Source organism: Triticum urartu, chromosome 7 (genome assembly GCF_003073215.2).
Source record: "Triticum urartu cultivar G1812 chromosome 7, Tu2.1, whole genome shotgun sequence".
NCBI classification, from domain to species: domain Eukaryota; kingdom Viridiplantae; phylum Streptophyta; class Magnoliopsida; order Poales; family Poaceae; genus Triticum; species Triticum urartu.
The window spans coordinates 553177377-553195815 of NC_053028.1; the positions used below are offsets into that span (position 1 = coordinate 553177377).

Below are 18439 nucleotides of genomic sequence, written 5' to 3' on the forward strand. Positions count from 1 at the left end.
CGTGTGCTCGAACTCGGAGGTGCCGTAGTTTCGGCGCTTGATCGGTTGGATCGTGAAGACGTACGACTACTTCCTCTACGTTGTGTCAGCGCTTCCGAAGTCGGTCTGCGTTGGGTACGTAGACAACACTCTCCCCTCTTGTTGCTATGCATCACATGATCTTGCGTGTGCGTAGGAAATTTTTTGAAATTACTACGAAACCCAACTAACATAATCGTCGTCCAGCTGCCGCCGTAACTCCTGCTTGCTCCAAAGGATAAGCTAGTGCCGCTTTGCTTCACCTAATGGCTGGTTCGATGCACCTACTAGCTCATGCATGCATATGTTTCTAACCAGAGCAATGATACGTACATTCTATCTCTCAAGGAAAAGACACGTAGCCATGCAACAAGCCTTCTCATCGCTGCATGCAAAAATATCTACTGCCCTAGACGGTGGTACAATGTAATCCAAGAGCTAGCTGGCCTGTGAGAAGAAAATACAGCTAACCTTACTGAGCTAGTCGGCAGGCTACGTACATGCATTACGGCAACGGTGACTAGATGGATGCATGCAGTGCGTTGAGTACAGACCATGGATGTGGTGCATGCCATGCATTGATGCATGCATGTAAGTGTACGTGGATTGCTCAAGCAAATGCAATACTCCACCATCTTCTAATACAAAGAAAATCTACTAATGATTGGGATGCACCTATTGGTCTTAAGATATTTATCTCCAAAATTATTTATAAATACTAGCATGCCTGAGTTATTAGAAAAATGATAGTTAAGCAAAATTTAATTCTAAATGACAATCGATGCATTTTAATTATCCTTAAGTAACACACGGGTGTTACATCCTCCCCGCCTTATAAAAATTTCGTCCTCGAAATTCAATTACCGGTCGATAGAAGATGCGGAAAGTTTTTGTGAAGTTCGTCTTCTTTTTCCCATGTCGCCTCGTCCTCATTGTGGTTACTCCACAGGACTTTGACAAATCGGATAGTCCTTTTTCTCATTACTCGATCTTTGACATCTAGTATTCTCGGGGGGTACTCCTCGTATGATAGGTCTGGTCTCAGTTCCACGATTGGTAGTTGTGTTGCTTCTGGCAGTGTCTCGCATTTCTTCAGTGTGGATACATGAAAAACATTATGTACCCCTGACAAGTTTGGAGGCAGCTCTAATCGGTAGGCTACTGGTCCAACTCTGCCAATAATTTGAAAAGGTCCTACATACCTTGGACTCAACTTTCCTTTCAAACCAAAACGTCTCGTACCTTTTTGAGGTGAAACCTTTAGGTATACTAGATCTCCCTCTTGAAATTCAACTTCCCTCCGTTTGGTGTCTGCTTGTTTCTTTTGACGGTTATGTGCCGCCGTTAAATGCTCCCGAACTACTCATAGTTTTTCCTCTGCCTGTTGAACTAATTCTGGGCCTATATACTTCCTCTCACCAATTTCTTCCCAGCATATAGGAGAACGACATCTCTTACCATACAAAGCTTCATACGGAGCCATCTTTATACTGGATTGATAACTGTTGTTGTATGCAAATTTGACTAGAGGAAGGGACTCATCCCACTTTTCTTTGAAGTCCAACATGCTTGCTCGAAGCATATCTTCCAGTATTTGTATGACTCGCTCTGTTTGTCCATCAGACTGGGGATGATAGGCTGTACTAAAATTCAGTTTGGTCCCCAAGGTCTTATGTAAACTTCTCCAAAATCTTGAAACGAACCTTGGATCTCGATCTGAAGCAATATTTACAGGGAAGCCATAGTTCGTAACTATCTCCCTAATATATAACCTTGTTAATTTTTCAAGCGTCATTGTTTTCTTGACTGGTATGAATTGTGCCACCTTGGTCAATCTGTCTACTATAACCCATATAGAATCATATCCTGCGGAAGTTTTCGGCAATCCGGTAACAAAATCCATACTGATATCCTCCCATTTCCAACTAGGAATTCTTAGCGGTTGCAGGAGGCCTGGTGCTTTTTGATGGTCCACCTTTACCTGCTGACATATTGGACATTCCAGGACGAATCTTGCTATTTCTCTCTTCATATTTGGCCACCAAAAATTTCCTTTAATATCCCGATACATCTTTGTGCTACCAGGATGTACAGTGTATGGAGTGGTGTGAGCTTCTTGCATGATCTCCAATTTCAACTCTGCATTTTTAGGTACACAAATACGTTCTCTCAACCATATAGATCCATCCATCCGTATGTGAAATTCTGATGGCTTTCCTTGCTCTATGCTTTCTCGAAGACTGACAAGAAAAGGATCTTCCAGTTACTTTATCCTAATTCTTTCTTGAAGATCAGGTTTGACCTGTAGTGCCATAATAGTGATCGATGGGTCACGTACATGCACCTCTATTCCCATCTTGTCTAAGTCCTCCAAAATCTTCCTTTGTGAGGTGATTAAAGATGCCACATTGCAATCAGCTTTTCTGCTTAGCGCGTCAGCTACTGCGTTTGCTTTACCCGGATGGTAATTGATAGACATCGTAGTCTTTAAATAGCTCGATCCATCTTCTCTGCCGCATATTTAATTCCTTTTGTGTGAAGATATATTTTAAACTCTTGTGGTCAGTAAAAATCTCACAGTGTTCTCCATACAAATAATGTCTCCATATTTTTAGAGCAAAGATTATAGCACCTAATTCCAGATCGTGTGTTGGATAATTTTTCTCATATGGTCTAAGTTGTCGAGAGGCATATGCGATTACCTTGTTGTTCTGCATGAGGACACAACCGAAACCAATTTTTGAAGCATCACAGAAAATAGTAAATCCAATCCCATTTATTGGTACTGCGAGAACTGGGGCAGACACTAGTCGACGTTTTAATTCTTGAAAACTTTCTTCGCACTTCTCGGTCCAGTCGAACTTTACTCCTTTGCGAGTGAGCTATGTCAGTGGTGCTGCAAGCTGAGCAAAACCTTCAATAAATCTCCGGTAATATCCGGCTAACCCAAGAAAACTTCTTATCTCAGTAATCGTGGTTGGTCTGTTCCAGTCCAACACTGCCTGAACTTTTGTTGGGTCTGCAGATATACCCTCTCCAGAAATAATGTGGCCTAGGAATGATACTTTGTCTAACCAAAAGTCGCACTTCTTGAGTTTAGCGTATAACCGGTGTTTCCTCAATGTTTGAAGTACTGCTCTCAAATGTTCGGCGTGTTCCTCTTCTGTCTTTGAATATATTAAAATATCATCAATAAATACCACAACAAACTGGTCCATGAATGGTCTGAATACACGATTCATTAAATCCATAAAAGCTGCGGGTGCATTTGTTAATCCAAACGGCATGACTATATATTCGTAGTGTCCGTATCTGGTGCGAAAAGCTGTCTTTGGAATATCTCCTTCTTTAATTTTTAGCTGGTGATACCCCGATTGCAAATCTATCTTTAAAAATACCCGCGAGCCTTGTAGCTGATCAAATAAATCATCGATCCTAGGCAAGGGATATTTATTCTTAATAGTTACCTTATTCAGCTCCCGATAATCAATACATAATCGCCAACTGCCATCTTTCTTCTTTACAAATAATACTGGAGCGCCCCATGGTGACATGCTTGGACGAATAAATCCCTTTTCTTCTAACTCTTTGATCTGTTGCTTGAGTTCTTTTAGTTCTGCTGGAGCCATTCTGTATGGGGTCTTTGAAATAGGATTAGTACCAGGGACCAGGTTTATGCTGAACTCAATCTCTCGGTCCGGTGGAATTCCAGGTAACTCTTTAGGAAATACATCAGGAAATTCTCTAACCACAGGAATATCCTCTATACGTTTCTCCTTTATTTCCAAGTTCCTAACTTGTGCGTACCTTGTTTTCTTGTGGCTCCCTTGGTACACTATTTTCTGTTGACCAGGTACTTGAAGTATCACTTTCTTCCCATGGCAATCAATAGTTGCATGATTTTCAATCAACCAATCCATGCCTAGTATTATATCAAAATCATGCATATCTAGTACTATCAAATCTGCCCGAAGTTCATGTCCCCTTATAATAACCGGACAATTAGTGCATACCCTTCGAGTTATCATCTCAGCCATTGGAGACTCTACCACGATTTTTTTCTTTATAGGTGTACTTTCTATTCCATGGGTACCAATAAATTTAGAAGAAATAAAAGAGTGGGTAGCACCAGAGTCAAACAAAACAACCGCGTTATGAGAACATACTCGGAACGTACCTGTAACCACATTGCTATCATTGTCCACCTCATTTTGGGTCAAATGATTTACTTTAGCACGAACAGGCTGTTGCTTCCTTCCAGGATTGTTCGTGTACCAAGGAGCAATATTCGCCTTAGGAGGCGGTGCAGGTAGGTACAATGGTGTTTTTGGTGCAGGCAAAGCAAATGACTGATTATGAGTAAAATTCTTGTTCCGGCACTGACTGATAACATGTCCCTCCTTGCCACATCCGAAGCATTTTCCCTGTCGCTGCTCACACTGGGAAGCCATATGATCTCCATGACAAATAACACATTTATTAACTATGGGCTAATATGTTGCTCGATTATTTGGGCGCCAATTTTGATGTGCCTTCCTTTGCATGTTTCCTTGACCACGGTCGTCGAACCTCATCTTTTTGTTTGGTTTCTCAACTTCAGCATGTTCTTCAAGGTATGCTTGTTCCACTGTAAGAGCCTTGTTAGCTATGTCACAAAATGATTTTAATTCAAATACCTCCACGCGCACCTTGATGGGTTGACGTAAGCCTTGAGCGAACCTTCGCGCCTTTACTTCATCATTTTCAACGTACGCCATCGCATAACGGGCAAGTCTAGAAAAATTAATTTCATATTCTGCCACACTTTTATCACCTTGCTTTAGCTGTAGAAATTCAAGCTCCATTTTCCTCTGAACACTTTCAGGAAAATATTTTCTTTGAAATTCTTGCCTAAATATCGCCCAAGTAATCAAATAATTTTCTGGATATTTCTTTTTGTGCACATTCCACCAATCAAAAGCTCCACCTTGTAACATAAATGTAGCTAGTGTCACCTTCTCTTGCTCTGGACAGTGCCTTGCTTCAAATATTTTTTCTATCTTAGTTAACCAGTCATCTGCGTCCATAGGATTAGCACTGCCAAGAAAGGCAGGCGGCTTCAGTCGCATGAATTGGCGCAAGCTGTCCTGTGTCCCACCCTCATGAGAGTTCTCTCCTCGGGGTGACTGTTGTATTAACTGCTCCAAGATTACAGTCTGTCGCATTTGAGTTTGTTCCTGGCAGTTCAAAATCTCCAAGAGCAAATTACTTGGAGGAAGTTGATCTTCTGCGGTCCTTTGAGATCCACCGCTACCTCCAGCGTGGGTAGTAGAAAAATCTCCATGATCGTGGTTAGCCATCTATACAATCATGAAGGATGGAGAGCAAAATAAATAAATAAACTGCCACTCTTCATAGCATGCATCAGTACATAAAAGTTGATTTTACTATATAAGAGGGGTTGACACGTACAACCAAAATTTGCACAGCCTCACCTGACAGGAGTGCTAGTGTCAACATCAAGCTACATGCAAAGGCTAGTAAAAGTGGAAGCAACCTACTACTACTAGGGTTGCTACAGGAGGCAGACATCACATGCGAACTGGATAGGTCACATCATTACACACTAGATACTAGTAGCTCTGCCACTTCATTTATTTAAGCTAGTACGTACGACCACTCAAGTTGTACGATCGCCTGCTAGCTAGTACGTTGCACGCCCTTAGTTCTTTCCTTTCTCATCCTTCATTGCTACAAGCTGCTGACGGAGGCACCAGTTCTCTGCCTTCAAATCCATCATCTCACTCTCCTGTTTGTTGTTGACATCTTCCAGCTCATCTCTTTCTTGCTTCAGCTTCTTGGTCTTGTGTCCCTCCTCCTCGATCCAGCGATCGCGGTCCTCCACCTCTATTTCATGGTCATGCTTTATTTCATAAAGTAGGGCCTGATGCTCCTGCTCTAACTCGTCTAGTTCTTGCTTCCTACGAACCTCATGGTACTGCTGGGGTTGTGCAATCTCCTCCTGGTGTTGCTGCTCAGAACGTGCCAAGTCCAGCAAAGTCTCCCAGTACTCATAGCTGTGCAAGTCCACTAGGCCAAAGTTCAGACTAAAGTAGAGTGATTTAAGGCTTCACGAGCCGCCGAGCACCCAGCTTCATGATCATCCTCGCCATAGCCATAGAAGGTAGTGTATGCACCAGGGTCATGTGGAGTGACCTGCACGTGCACAGCTCCCTGGATTCCTCCATCCGAAAGAGCACTAGTAGAGATCACTGGTGGCTCTAGGTGAAAATGATCGGCTACCTCCTCGAGGATTTGCACAAAGTTAAGATGGAAGATGGTTGGGCCATCCATCCCTGATTCCAACCACACATATTAGCACTAACAAAATGCATGCATAAGAAGTGAAATACTAAATTTCATGACAGGACATATAATCAAATGAGCCACGTAAATGTTAGCTTCACATAAAATAAGCACAAAAAAGAGCGTTTCTAACTTACACGCACAAAATAATACCCTGGTTATTCCCCATTAGTTGCAACAGTTTTTAATTTTATTTAACCTAAGCTCTGATACCACTTAAGCCGTCACGCCCCAAAACATGGTTCGGACGTAACAGCCGCCACATGTTTATAAACAAAAGATTATAAACGTGTGAGGCCTAAACTAAAACTTTTCACAATAATACACATAATAAGCATGTATTCTTTATTCTGGGGATACATAGTTCTTGCTGAAAATAAACTTCTAAAGTACTTCAATTTATTCCCTCCCGGCGCGTGCTACGCCTACTGCTCAAAGCCAAGCTCAGGATCATTACCACTTTGGGCTGCAAAAATAGAAATTAAGCAAGGGTGAGTATGATGATTCATACCCAGCAAGTAGCATTTATTCAAGGGTACAAAAGGAGAAAGTGTTATGGATATCACAACGGTGTAATTCAGTTTCAAGGAAATGATACGACAGCAATGGACAGATTTAGCGGCGGAAAATAAAGTAGTGCAAAAGGCTGAATTAAAAGATGATATTAAACAGAGTTCAACGGAATACTGGAAATATTTATAGCGGTGTATTTGGGAAAAATATTGGTATCACACGTGACCAGCAAGGTTCCCTACACGGGACTCACAGGGGTGAATATTCACACTTTTACACTCTTAAGAGGGGTACTCCGACATCGACAGTCTCGACCAGAACCACGTGGGTTCTAGAAGAGCAGAGCCCTTCGACCCCCTGAGGCACGACAACTTGACTTACTAGTATGGGTCGTTCCCAAGGATCCATCACCGATACCCTGTTCGGAACAAGTGTCGCCCCCAGCGGAGAACTCAGACAGTCCCATACCTGAACCGTGACCGGTACAATATGTTTGCGGTCGTGACACCAATATAGACAATATGTGAATATGGAAATAAGGAGGTCAGTGGTATGATGAAACTTATGTAGTAATCCTCACGTCTCCACGTAAGCCCAAATAATCATGACGATTACTTGCTCACCGGAACATATTTCTCTTCAACAGTACCGTGGCCAACGAACAGAGGACAGTTGCAGAAGAACTCATATATCACGGTACAGTGGCTAGCAAAAGAAATACTAGCAGCAGTATATCTCTAGATCAGTGTAACAGTGTGCAAGTCGCAGGACCAAGCACAACAACGAAATATGAACAGAGGAACTGCTACTTGCCTGACAGCAGTACCCGTCTACCACGCGGTCGCTAGGAACAACACCAGCGAGAGCTCCAACTTCTTCTTCCAGCAGACGACTCTGACTAGTGTGTCAATGGTCCTACGCTACAGCACCTGGTCGCCTTATATACTGGTAACAAGTGAGTAGCTCCTTGTGAACACATTAATCGTCGTCCAGCTGCCGCCGTAACTCCTGCTTGCTCCAAAGGATAAGCTAGTGCCCCTTTGCTTCACCTAATGGCTGGTTCGATGCACCTACTAGCTCATGCATGCATATGTTTCTAACCAAAGCAATGACACGTACATTCTATCTCTCAAGGAAAAGACACGTAGCCATGCAACAAGCCTTCTCATCGCTGCATGTAAAAATATCTACTGCCCTAGACGGTGGTACAGTGTAATCCAAGAGCTAGCTGGCCTGTGAGAAGAAAATACAGCTAACCTTACTGAGCTAGTCGGCAGGCTACGTACATGCATTACGGCAACGGTGACTAGATGGATGCATGTAGTGCGTTGAGTACAGACCATGGATGTGGTGCATGCCATGCATTGATGCATGCATGTAAGTGTACGTGGATTGCTCAAGCAAATGCAATACTCCACCATCTTCTAATACAAAGAAAATCTACTAATGATTGGGATGCACCTATTGGTCTTAAGATATTTATTTCCAAAATTATTTATAAATACTAGCATGCCTGAGTTATTAGAAAAATGATAGTTAAGCAAAATTTAATTCTAAATGACAATCGATGCATTTTAATTATCCTTAAGTAACACACGGGTGTTACAAGCTTCATCAAAGGCAAGCTTGTAAGCACTCTTAACTCGTGTCCTCCAAAGGTGAAAATGGGTTTATTGTGGTAGATAGTCAAAACACATGTCTAGAACATCAAAGAGAAACTGAAAAGAAATACTAACATATACACAAATAGATACCGGTATTGCCATGGACTTTCCAATCCATATCATTACAAACAAAAAAAGAAAAATCCAACTGCGGATAACGCCCATTTCAAATTTCTGCATGGTGCCATGGTTATAGTATTAGCTATCACTTTTATCTTTTTTTTTGTTTCGAGATAGTATGTAGATTAATTTTTTATTCAAAAGTTTGAAGCATGGTAGATGTTTGTTGTGTAAATGTTAAAAAAATAGTTTTACCTATCATTACTAAAAATAAGTTATCAGTTATCTAGCACATTTTTTATCTGACTTGACCTAGTACCTCTCTATTTCCTTTTATTCCGTATATAATTTTTTAATTCAAACTATACAAACTTTGACCAAAATTATATTGACAAAAAATCAAGATCTACAATACTAAGCTGTACTAGCTATGCCCGCGCGGCGGCACGCCGCGCCCTGTCGATACATTACGTCTATATATGATATTTTTATCTCATGTGGTATAAAATAAGAGCATATAACTTTGTAGTCACACAAAAGCAAGCTATGCACATGACCAATTTGGAAAGGATACATTTGGAGTACATTTTGCAAGATGGAAAATATACATTGTCATTTCTTTCTAACAAGACTAAACACATTACATTCATTGACAGCTTATATCATTCTAGTGGAGCCTCCTAGATTGGTATCTGTACTGAAATGATACAAAGATTTTAAAAATTGTTGCATGCGACCTATAGGTGGCTTAGTACCATTGTAAGAAATGATTGGATCATCAGTCTATAACTGTCATTGCTTGGTGCGTACCTTGTCTATCGTTAAAAAGAGGCTCCTTTTTGTGACTTCAAATGCATGATTTTTATGATCATTGATGGCAATTTTATAGTGATCACGTATTAATTCCAAGGTTGCTTAAGAAACATTCTCCTCAGCTGCATATAGTGTTTCAGCTAGTTGGTCTTTGAACGTAATCTGCTTGCTTTCAAATTAGCATGGCATATATACAAACTTGTGTTTGTAGAAACATATAGATATCCCCTAAAAAAAGAAACATATAGATATTGGAAACCTCTAACCAGGCAGTCCGGCAACAATGACAAATAATAAATAAACCTGCGTTCTTAAGTGATAGTATATGAGATGCGTGCCCAAAATTTACAAACTCAGCACCTGATCACTTTGAATAAACCTATTAATACACATCAGACTCTATCATTACGACCATCCAAAATATCAAAAGGATCAACACTAATCCACTACACATCTTAATACGACCATCGACGCTAAACGGCTTGTGAAAAAAATCGTCCACACCATGTATGGAAGCATTTAAAAAACTGCTCACGTTGAACGGTCGAACGAAAGATCTCTCAAATAGGCAAAGAAAAACTAGGAATCAAAACGGTGTATTCTAGTGGCCTATGCTAATTAGCCCAAAAAGTATGCCTGGAAAATATCTCTATTCCTAATGGAGCAGTTGGTAGTCTCCGTCGGTTAATTTTCGTTTCATCTCCACTAGTTTTTTTTGTCCTAAAAAATCTATGAAATTTCGTAGGTTAACCAGGGACAACTCCCACCTCCCAGGTTTTTTTTCGTCCCACCTTCCATAGTTTTTTTGGTACCTCGTCCCACCTCACATTGAGCCGCCATGAACCACAGAAACCGCCTACCTTAGCCAAATCAACAAATCTCTCTCATTAATGCAATTTTCTTTAGGAAACAAATAATAGATTCTTTCCTACCTTAGCCAAATCAACGGATTTCTCCCATTAATGCAATTTGCTTTAACAAATAAATAATAGATTCTTTCCTACCTTAGCCAAATCAACAGATCTCTCTCATTAATGCAATTTGCTTTAGGAAACAAATAATAGATTTTCAGGAAACAAATAATCTCTAATCTCTAATCTCTAATTCTTTAATAATCTCTACTCCTAATAAAGCAGTTGGTAGTCTCTGCTGGTCAAATTTCGTGCACCACTTTCGTCCGGTTTTTTTAGTAAGTTAACCTTCGTAGGTTATTTTTGGTTCCGTCCACCACCTCCCCTCCGCTGGTTTTTCCGTCGCGACAGAACCAATCCCTCGCTAGCCCTACCTCGTCTCCCGTCTCCAGTCGCAGCCGCCGCCGCACCCCAATCCAACCCCGCCGCCGGCGATCTCCTCGCCCCCCTGCGCCGCCGCCCCCAACCTTCTATTCCTCTCCCAAGGGAATCCCAAGGGAAGGGAAGGGAAGGCAAGGGAAGGGAAGGGAGAGGGAGCGCCCAGATCCACGGCGGCATCAGCGCTCCGTCGTCACCTGATCCGCGTCCGTCCTCGAGGGAGGTCGGCCATGGAGGTCCGACCCAGCCCGGCAGCAGCCATGGACGGACGGAGATGCCCCAAACCCTACCCTCAAGGACGACGCCTCAACCTTCAAGGACGCGCGCCGGCGACCGCGGATCTCCTGTGACGGCTATGGTGAGTGTGTACCTACGGACGTTCTTCCTCGGATTCATCATCTCCCCCTGCTCGTGATTCCTTCCTTGGTTTCTTTTCTTTTATGTGCAGGATGACTGCCCCGGATCTGGACGCACAACCTGCAGCTGCAGCAGCAGCTGGACGACCGCTTATGTCCTGGATTTCATCTTTTCTCCTTTCTCTGATTTACTCATACACAACTCCTGACTTGCTGCATGTGGCTGCTGAATCTTCCTACTGCAGGTGTGCCTTACACATGTTCGTTGAGTTGCTTAATGACATAATTTTTTTTTGAAACCTGGAGTTATGCAACTGCAGCAACAAGGACGGATGGCCATCTTCACAGGTTATGCCCCTTACTGTAATTTGCATTCAGTTATGTGCAGTAATAATGCCATATTTGTTAGCCTGCTAGCTGTTTCCAGATTTTTTAGACATGATTGACTGCTTCTACAGAAAAGGAGTTTCTCGAAGATAAGAGCAATCCCATTGTTGCTACAGAGCCTGAAGATTCTTTGCCTTTCTTTGAACTGTTTCAGTTTTTTCTTTCATATGGCTACAATTATTTGATTGGTCCATGTAGATTTAGGCAACATGAGATGAGCCGATGATATATATTGTAATATACGATGTCTATTGCTACAAGTGTTGATGTCTTGGTGATGGCAGGTTTTGCAAGTAATTGAAGCGCTTTTTGAGTAGAGGATAATTAGAGATATAAAGTTCTACCTCAGATCTTGGGGTATGTGAAAGTGAACTCGGTGATTTCGAGTAATTCTAAGAGTATACATCTCATCTATCAGGTATCCTTTTTTGAGTAATGCTAAGAGGATACATCTCATCTATCAGGAATTAATCCATCTCGCTGTACTACCAACTCCGTCGGCCGCTCCTGCTCCATACGCACAATCTCGTCGATGTACCAGGTACGATTGATCTCATGCGAGCTACATTCAGTTCTGTCCTTTTGATTTGCAAGCTAAATTCCCTTCTGCCGTGTTGAGAGACTTAATATTATCTGTGTGTCTGCAAGCGTAGCTGCCATCATCATTACCTTGCCCATATACGAACAGTCTATTACCTGAGTCGGGTTTCTACTCAAATTGTGGGAATTACATATATTAACTGCTTGTTGCCTGCTCTGTTCCTACTTGGTGTGGCCACATATAAGTCTTCTGATTGTTTGGGTTAATTTTTGAGAATCCACTCAATATTATTCCTATGTGATTGTGTGCTGTCGATCAGATTTCTTTAAGACCCACTGAATATTAGACGGACGTGCTCTACCTTGGCCTCAAGGGTGTTCATCTACTTGTTGCCGTGCTCTGGAATCTGGACGATGCACTAATGCAGGTTTGATTTTATTTTTTTGCATATCCCTGAATTTTTAGAGCCGTGATTTAAATGCTGCCGTGTGTGCCATCGTGTCCTGTATAATGATTCTTATTGAGGCACTGCTGCAACCCAGTTTGCTTATCAAATTGATGCAAGAAACGAACTAATACATAGAGAGTACAAATCACTATTACTAATCTATATATGCCCTGCAGTACGTGTGTGTCTGGATAGGTAGAGATGGATAAATTTTGTATGTTTTTGTTCCTGGTTTTTCCCATCGATTATGGATTTGTAAGCTAATCCTTGAATGTTTCTATTGCCTGATATATTATGGATTTTCAGTGAGCACAAGCCTGCAACCTTGAAGGAAAATCCATTGCCGCTGATGACATGATACTATGGGTGAGATTTTTCATGTTTACTTTGTTATGTTAGTATGTTGCCTCGAAAGGTACAACTGATTTAGTAGATGTACTGCACTCCTTACAGTCGAGTGTGAGTAGTTCTGCTTGAAGAGGCCATGGTGATTTTGGTTCATTTATTGTAAAATCTTGTGATGGCTTGACACAACAGAGTGAAACCACATGAATTCCGTTACACTAAATTCTTATCATTTGCTCGCCTTATTTGACAAGGTGACAGGCATATCTTTAAAGTTGGTCAGGCATCTTGGCAGCCGCCACTAGAGCAACACATCCCTGAGCGAGCAGATGATGCATAGGGGCACCTATGGAAGAAGAGGTCGGGGATGGTAGACAAGGGCGTGGACGCCGGTGCGGGCTCCTTAAAGCCTTCGAGGAGGATGTCGCGGTCGGGCCCGGGGGTGGCTGCACTAGAGACACCATGGTCATTGCATTCTAACTGTATCAGCATGAGCAGAGAAGACCAAGACCAAGTGAAGGTCACATGGACGTGTGAATCAGTGGGCAAGCCTCATTTTTCTTCTATACATTAGAGCAGCCCAAGATACTTGGCATCCGTGAGACCCATATATCAGCTAGGTAAGTACAAAGCTACCAATTTTCATGTACCTATGTGAGTTTTGTGATGTTTCCCTAATAGAACAGAAGCATCCTACTTATCAGTCTAAGTAAGTTTGTGAGTTGATCCACTGCTGAAAACAATTCAGTTGAACATGTTTGTTCCAACAGTTTTGAATGTACATGAATGTACATATGCAGTTTGATTCCATGTGAAGCCATGGACAAATAGCACATGTATCACATGGGCGGCCCAGAGGTACCATCTGTGTTGCGGTGCTGGTGCAGCGTCACACCATGATGGTGCCTAAGGCTGAGCCAATGCAAGCAAACACAAAATAGTGAAGTGGAACTAAAATAGGTATTTGGGGGAACATCAGTTGTAAGTTATTCTCCATGTCCACTCTTCTTCCTTTTAGCTACTTTATCCCCTCCCTTGAAATTTTATGGTCTGCTGGGTGCAATTCTCCTTATAATACCGAGACTCATACAATATATATTTGTTGGTGAATTCTGCTGTTCTGGAGGTCCGCGGATGTGTTTATTCAAAGCTTTGAAGAGAAATTTTGATCATTGTTGTTCATCGGTGTCCAATTAGGTTTAGTTTTAGAAATCTCGAATATGTATTTATAAAATATTCAGATGGAACAACTCAGATTAAACTATCTAAAAATTCTGGGCCCCCTCTATAATAGTTGCATGAATAGAAGTGAGGAGACTGAGTGTTAGTAGGTCATAAGTACCTTACTATATCCCCCTTCATTACTGCTTTGTTTTGGTTGAACACCTCGCAACCGTCGCTCCTCCAAGTCTGAACTCCACCGCCGTGGCTCGTATGACACATCGGTGATAATGTGTTTGGTTGTAATTGTACACCACACACGTAATCATGAGTATGTCCCTGTGGCACCAGAGTTCCAATTTTGTTGTAGATTTATCTTTTTCACGAATCCGTTGTACAAATGTTCATTGGTTGGAGGAACAGGAGTGTATTCCTGGTTTAAAAAATTGATAATGTCGATTGATGTGCATGATGATCCTCCATGTATAATATGTATGCCCCGGTTCCGGTATTTTTCTTTAGTTAACTGTTGGTCAGTTCGCCAAGAAGCTTTGTATTCCTGTTAACTATTCCTTTGGGCGACACTAGCTTTTCTTTTGTTTCTCCAACCTATTTCATAATGTAAACAATTTTCACACTAACTCTTAAAATTTTGGATGACTGCGTTTCAGATCTTCAGCCTCAATTGGTTGGCCCATTTATGCTTTGCAAGATTTATTTATGCCGTTTCCTCCCAAGAGTAATAATTTCGGTTTCAGATGTGCTAAAATTCTCATCGTCACAAACCTTTCAAGGTATCCAATATTACACTCATTTTGTTTCAGCATAATCCTATATATACTCTGCTATTTTTATGTTAAACATATATGCTTGCTCTCCTCGGAAGTTAATTGCTCTAGACAAGCAGCAATAGACATTTTTTAATGTCCTACTTACGTGCAAATTTTCGTCAAGAGAAAACATTCATAATGCACAATAATTTAAAATAAATTTTTCATTGTGAGAAAAGGTAAAATAAAATCAGTGCTGTTTTCTCACAGTAAGTTAGTTGGAGATGAATTGGGATGACTCGGGCATTACAACGAACAGTTTGTAAATGATGTACCGGCCAGCTGACTTATGTATCTTGCAGTGTCGGCGTCATACTTCTGTACATAGAAGGATGGATTCAGTAACAATCACTTGAATAGTTCTACTAATTTGGGTTTCCTGTATACGTACCTTGACCCTTTGTTCCTCTACACCAGCAATGCTTGAGGATTCACTTGATGTATTGAGATCAAATTTTGGATGCCAATTTGGATACTCAGATTACACGACCATCTGTGCATGCATAGATGAGATGTTTTTTCATGGAATGTTTTGACGTATGGTGGTTTTTCATACACTCTTTTCATTTTTTATCTGGCTAGGGTGAACAATACTATTTAGGTGATTGTGAAAATGCAGGCTACAGTACTAAATTTTCATAAGGTTTGTGAAAATACAATTTTCTACACTAAGGATGTGCCCAGCTTCCATGGCAGAGTTAAGTTGGTTAGTACATTAGTGGGTGTGTTATGTATTCGCAAGGTTATGTCCAGTATAATACTTAATTCCTTGTAACCATAAATGTGAGCTAGGAAGAATAAAATTTGTGCTCTATTGAACTTACTGTAGAGCGGAGCAAGACGATCGAAGAGAGGGAGGGATTACAAATATTTCATTCATGGCAGAGTTAGAAGTAGAACGAGCAATGTAGATGGACAATTATGCTTTCTTAAGAGTATATATTTTTCATGTGAACTATATTTATTTTTCCGTGGCAACGGCAGTTGGTATTGAGATTGACAAAGTCGCAAAAACATCGCCTCCCATTGAAAGAATATTTCCCTGCCACCACAGTTGTTACTATTGTCAATTGTATGTGATAGTGAGAGAATATTACCTTGAGGTGTTTTAATGCACTATCATTGGTGGATAGGAATAGTATGAACCATGACAAACAAGAGCAATGAATGTGATAGCAAGGTTAGAGGTGAGGTCGAAGGGCTATCAGAAAATAGGAGGTAGGCAGGGAGAATGAAGATGATGTCATGTCTTGTTGCGGTGGTGACCCATAAGTAAATACTCTTGTTGCGGTCATGTCTCGCGATGATGCCAAGAGTAATTTTGTCCTACCTTGTCTATAATCGTGTGCCTTGTCACCGTGCCAAAAATAATACACCTTAGATAAAGAAACAGGGGGAGTAGAAAGGAACAAAGAGATCAAAAGATTATGTTATGTCTTCCCACAATTTTGGTATGTATCTAAAAGTATATTAGCTATGTATGTACTCCTAGAAAAGCTGAGGTACTCCATCTTGGTGGAGAAGATAAAAATGCCCACAATTTATGGTCTTGTGCTCATCTATTTTTGTATTGCGCCCGTAGCAACGCACGGGCATTATGCTAGTTTATATAAACAGCCAGCTCACATGCAAAAGCAATGCACTTAGTCACATCGCCTCTTAAAATCCCATGTGTCCCATGGATCGACTGGTACATTATAAGCAACCTGTGCATGCGATCTTTCTGTACATCAGGCTGCAGGCATGCAAATCACAACTACTGGGACACCGCATGTAAACCTCCAAACAAACAGGGAACTGCCAATCCAATCCAAATGTAGTCAAATCAGATCCATACAGCGGCAAAAGGAATGTCCCAGCCAAATAGCTAAAGCCACGCCGAATTACATGACCATTTAAATTTAAACTGGCCTGCTTATATTAGCTAATTACCCAAAAATAGATTAGTATACAAAAATATCGATAAAAGCTCAAAAGCATAGCAACCACACACATCAAATTACTCAACCTGAAGCAGACCTGATCTGCTGGTTACCATAATATTAGCATGTTCTAATAAGAAATGTACTATATAGAAGATGGGTGATCGAACACACTTGTTCAAATGCACAAAGAAAAATAAACAGTTAGGCATTGAAGAAGACAATTCATCAGCTCCCAACTATGTACATGCAGTCACTCCTTAGGTTCAAACTTCTCTTCTTTCTTCAAAGAAATAATACAAATCATGAGACCGATCAAAACTGACATGTCTCGCTTATCTCATGAGAGCCCGTGTGGAAGCAATCTAGATTTTATCTATTTAAAATAAGGACTAAAAGAACACTACTTTGAACTAATTTGTCCAGCCTACTTTAGTCTTCCAAATCCTATTTTTTTGCAAAAAAAAAGGGGGAAAGAGAAGCCAAGCTTTCCAGATCTCAGCGATCATGAAACAACATGTGGTGTATAGGTTCAGACCAAACACACAAATAATTCGTCAACTCGTGCAAGGGTGCTTGATAAAGGGTGAGCGCCACCACACGGGAGCTTCGCTATGGCGGCAACAAGAACTTTCAGGGTGCGCTCCCGCCGGTGACCAACAACTGCTCGAACCTCACCATGCTCGACCTCGCGGGGACCAGCATCTCTACCCCTCTCTCGGCGAGCCTTGGCCAGCTCAAGGCCACTACACGACGCTGCTCTCACGGCCACCGCGCGCACGCACCAACCGCCGTCGCGCCGCGAGCTCCGCCTGGCCGCGCACCACCGCAACCACACGTGAGCTCTGTCGACGCCCACCGCGCATGGTCGACTTGTGAGCCACCTGCACCGCCACAATGCACTGCGTGAGCCCCTCCATGGCCACGCTTGCCCTGCGTTGGCCGTCACCATAGCAGTGAAGCGCGAGCTTCCGGGCGTCGTCGAGACCTCGCCTACCGTCGGCACCACCGCGTACGGCCCCACTGGCCGGAGGCCACCCGCATCCATCGCCTCCAGTCGCGGAACCCGCCGCCATGCTACCGCCTCGGATCGATGTCCGAAGGCCTCTCATACCCGTCTCGCCTGCTGGATTCCCCGCGCGGACCATGCGATTGGTGGCCTAGCCTGCACGCACATCGCGGCCTGCATGCGCACCTCGCACCTTGTGTTCCAAGCATGCCCGCCATAGGCCGGAGCAGTACCCAGTGTAAGGACAAAGAGGTACGGTGCATCGCCGGGGCTCAGGGATAGGGTCGCCTTCGAGTGAGGTGACATGCGGCCGGAGCACCGGAACTCCACCCTCGTCGGGCAAATCACGCACGCAAGCACACGACATAGCGGCCAGCCACAGGAGCGAGGAGGCTAGGTAACAAGGCGAATGACCGGGCTGGGAGAGACACCCAGAGGAGAGATGGGGGCTGGATGCATGGTAGGTCGGGGAGGAGGCATGGAAATCCAGTATTTATAGGCACACGACCGCTCGAGAAAGTACTCTCTCCTTCCCAAAATCTAGAGAATAAGGCTTAAGCGGTAACATAACAGCATGCCCACCGCAATCATCACCACATACACGTGTGATGGATGGATAGAAAATCCCGCAAAAATGGGTAGAGAAAACAAACTATCCAAAAACACCGGCAGACATATCCACACTGCATGCAAACCCATTCTCTTGATATGTCTGCCCATACACCACACGGAACGTAG

General features: G+C 42.4%; 1 long non-coding RNA gene across 18 annotated transcripts; it reads left to right on the forward strand.

Moving 5' to 3' along the window:
* The first annotated feature begins 10623 nt into the window (after positions 1-10623).
* LOC125520226 lies at positions 10624-16320 on the forward strand. 18 transcript variants are annotated; one of them, XR_007288542.1, is made up of 8 exons: positions 10624-11060; positions 11151-11406; positions 11730-11802; positions 11910-11986; positions 12306-12413; positions 12741-13399; positions 14612-14734; positions 15904-16320. It is a non-coding gene; the product is annotated as an uncharacterized LOC125520226 (long non-coding RNA). The 18 variants fall into 18 exon arrangements; XR_007288536.1 differs by lacking the exon at positions 15904-16320 and adding an exon at positions 15600-15889 and having other exon boundaries at positions 12741-13760; XR_007288538.1 differs by lacking the exon at positions 15904-16320 and adding an exon at positions 15600-15889.
* Positions 16321-18439: the final 2119 nt, after the last annotated feature.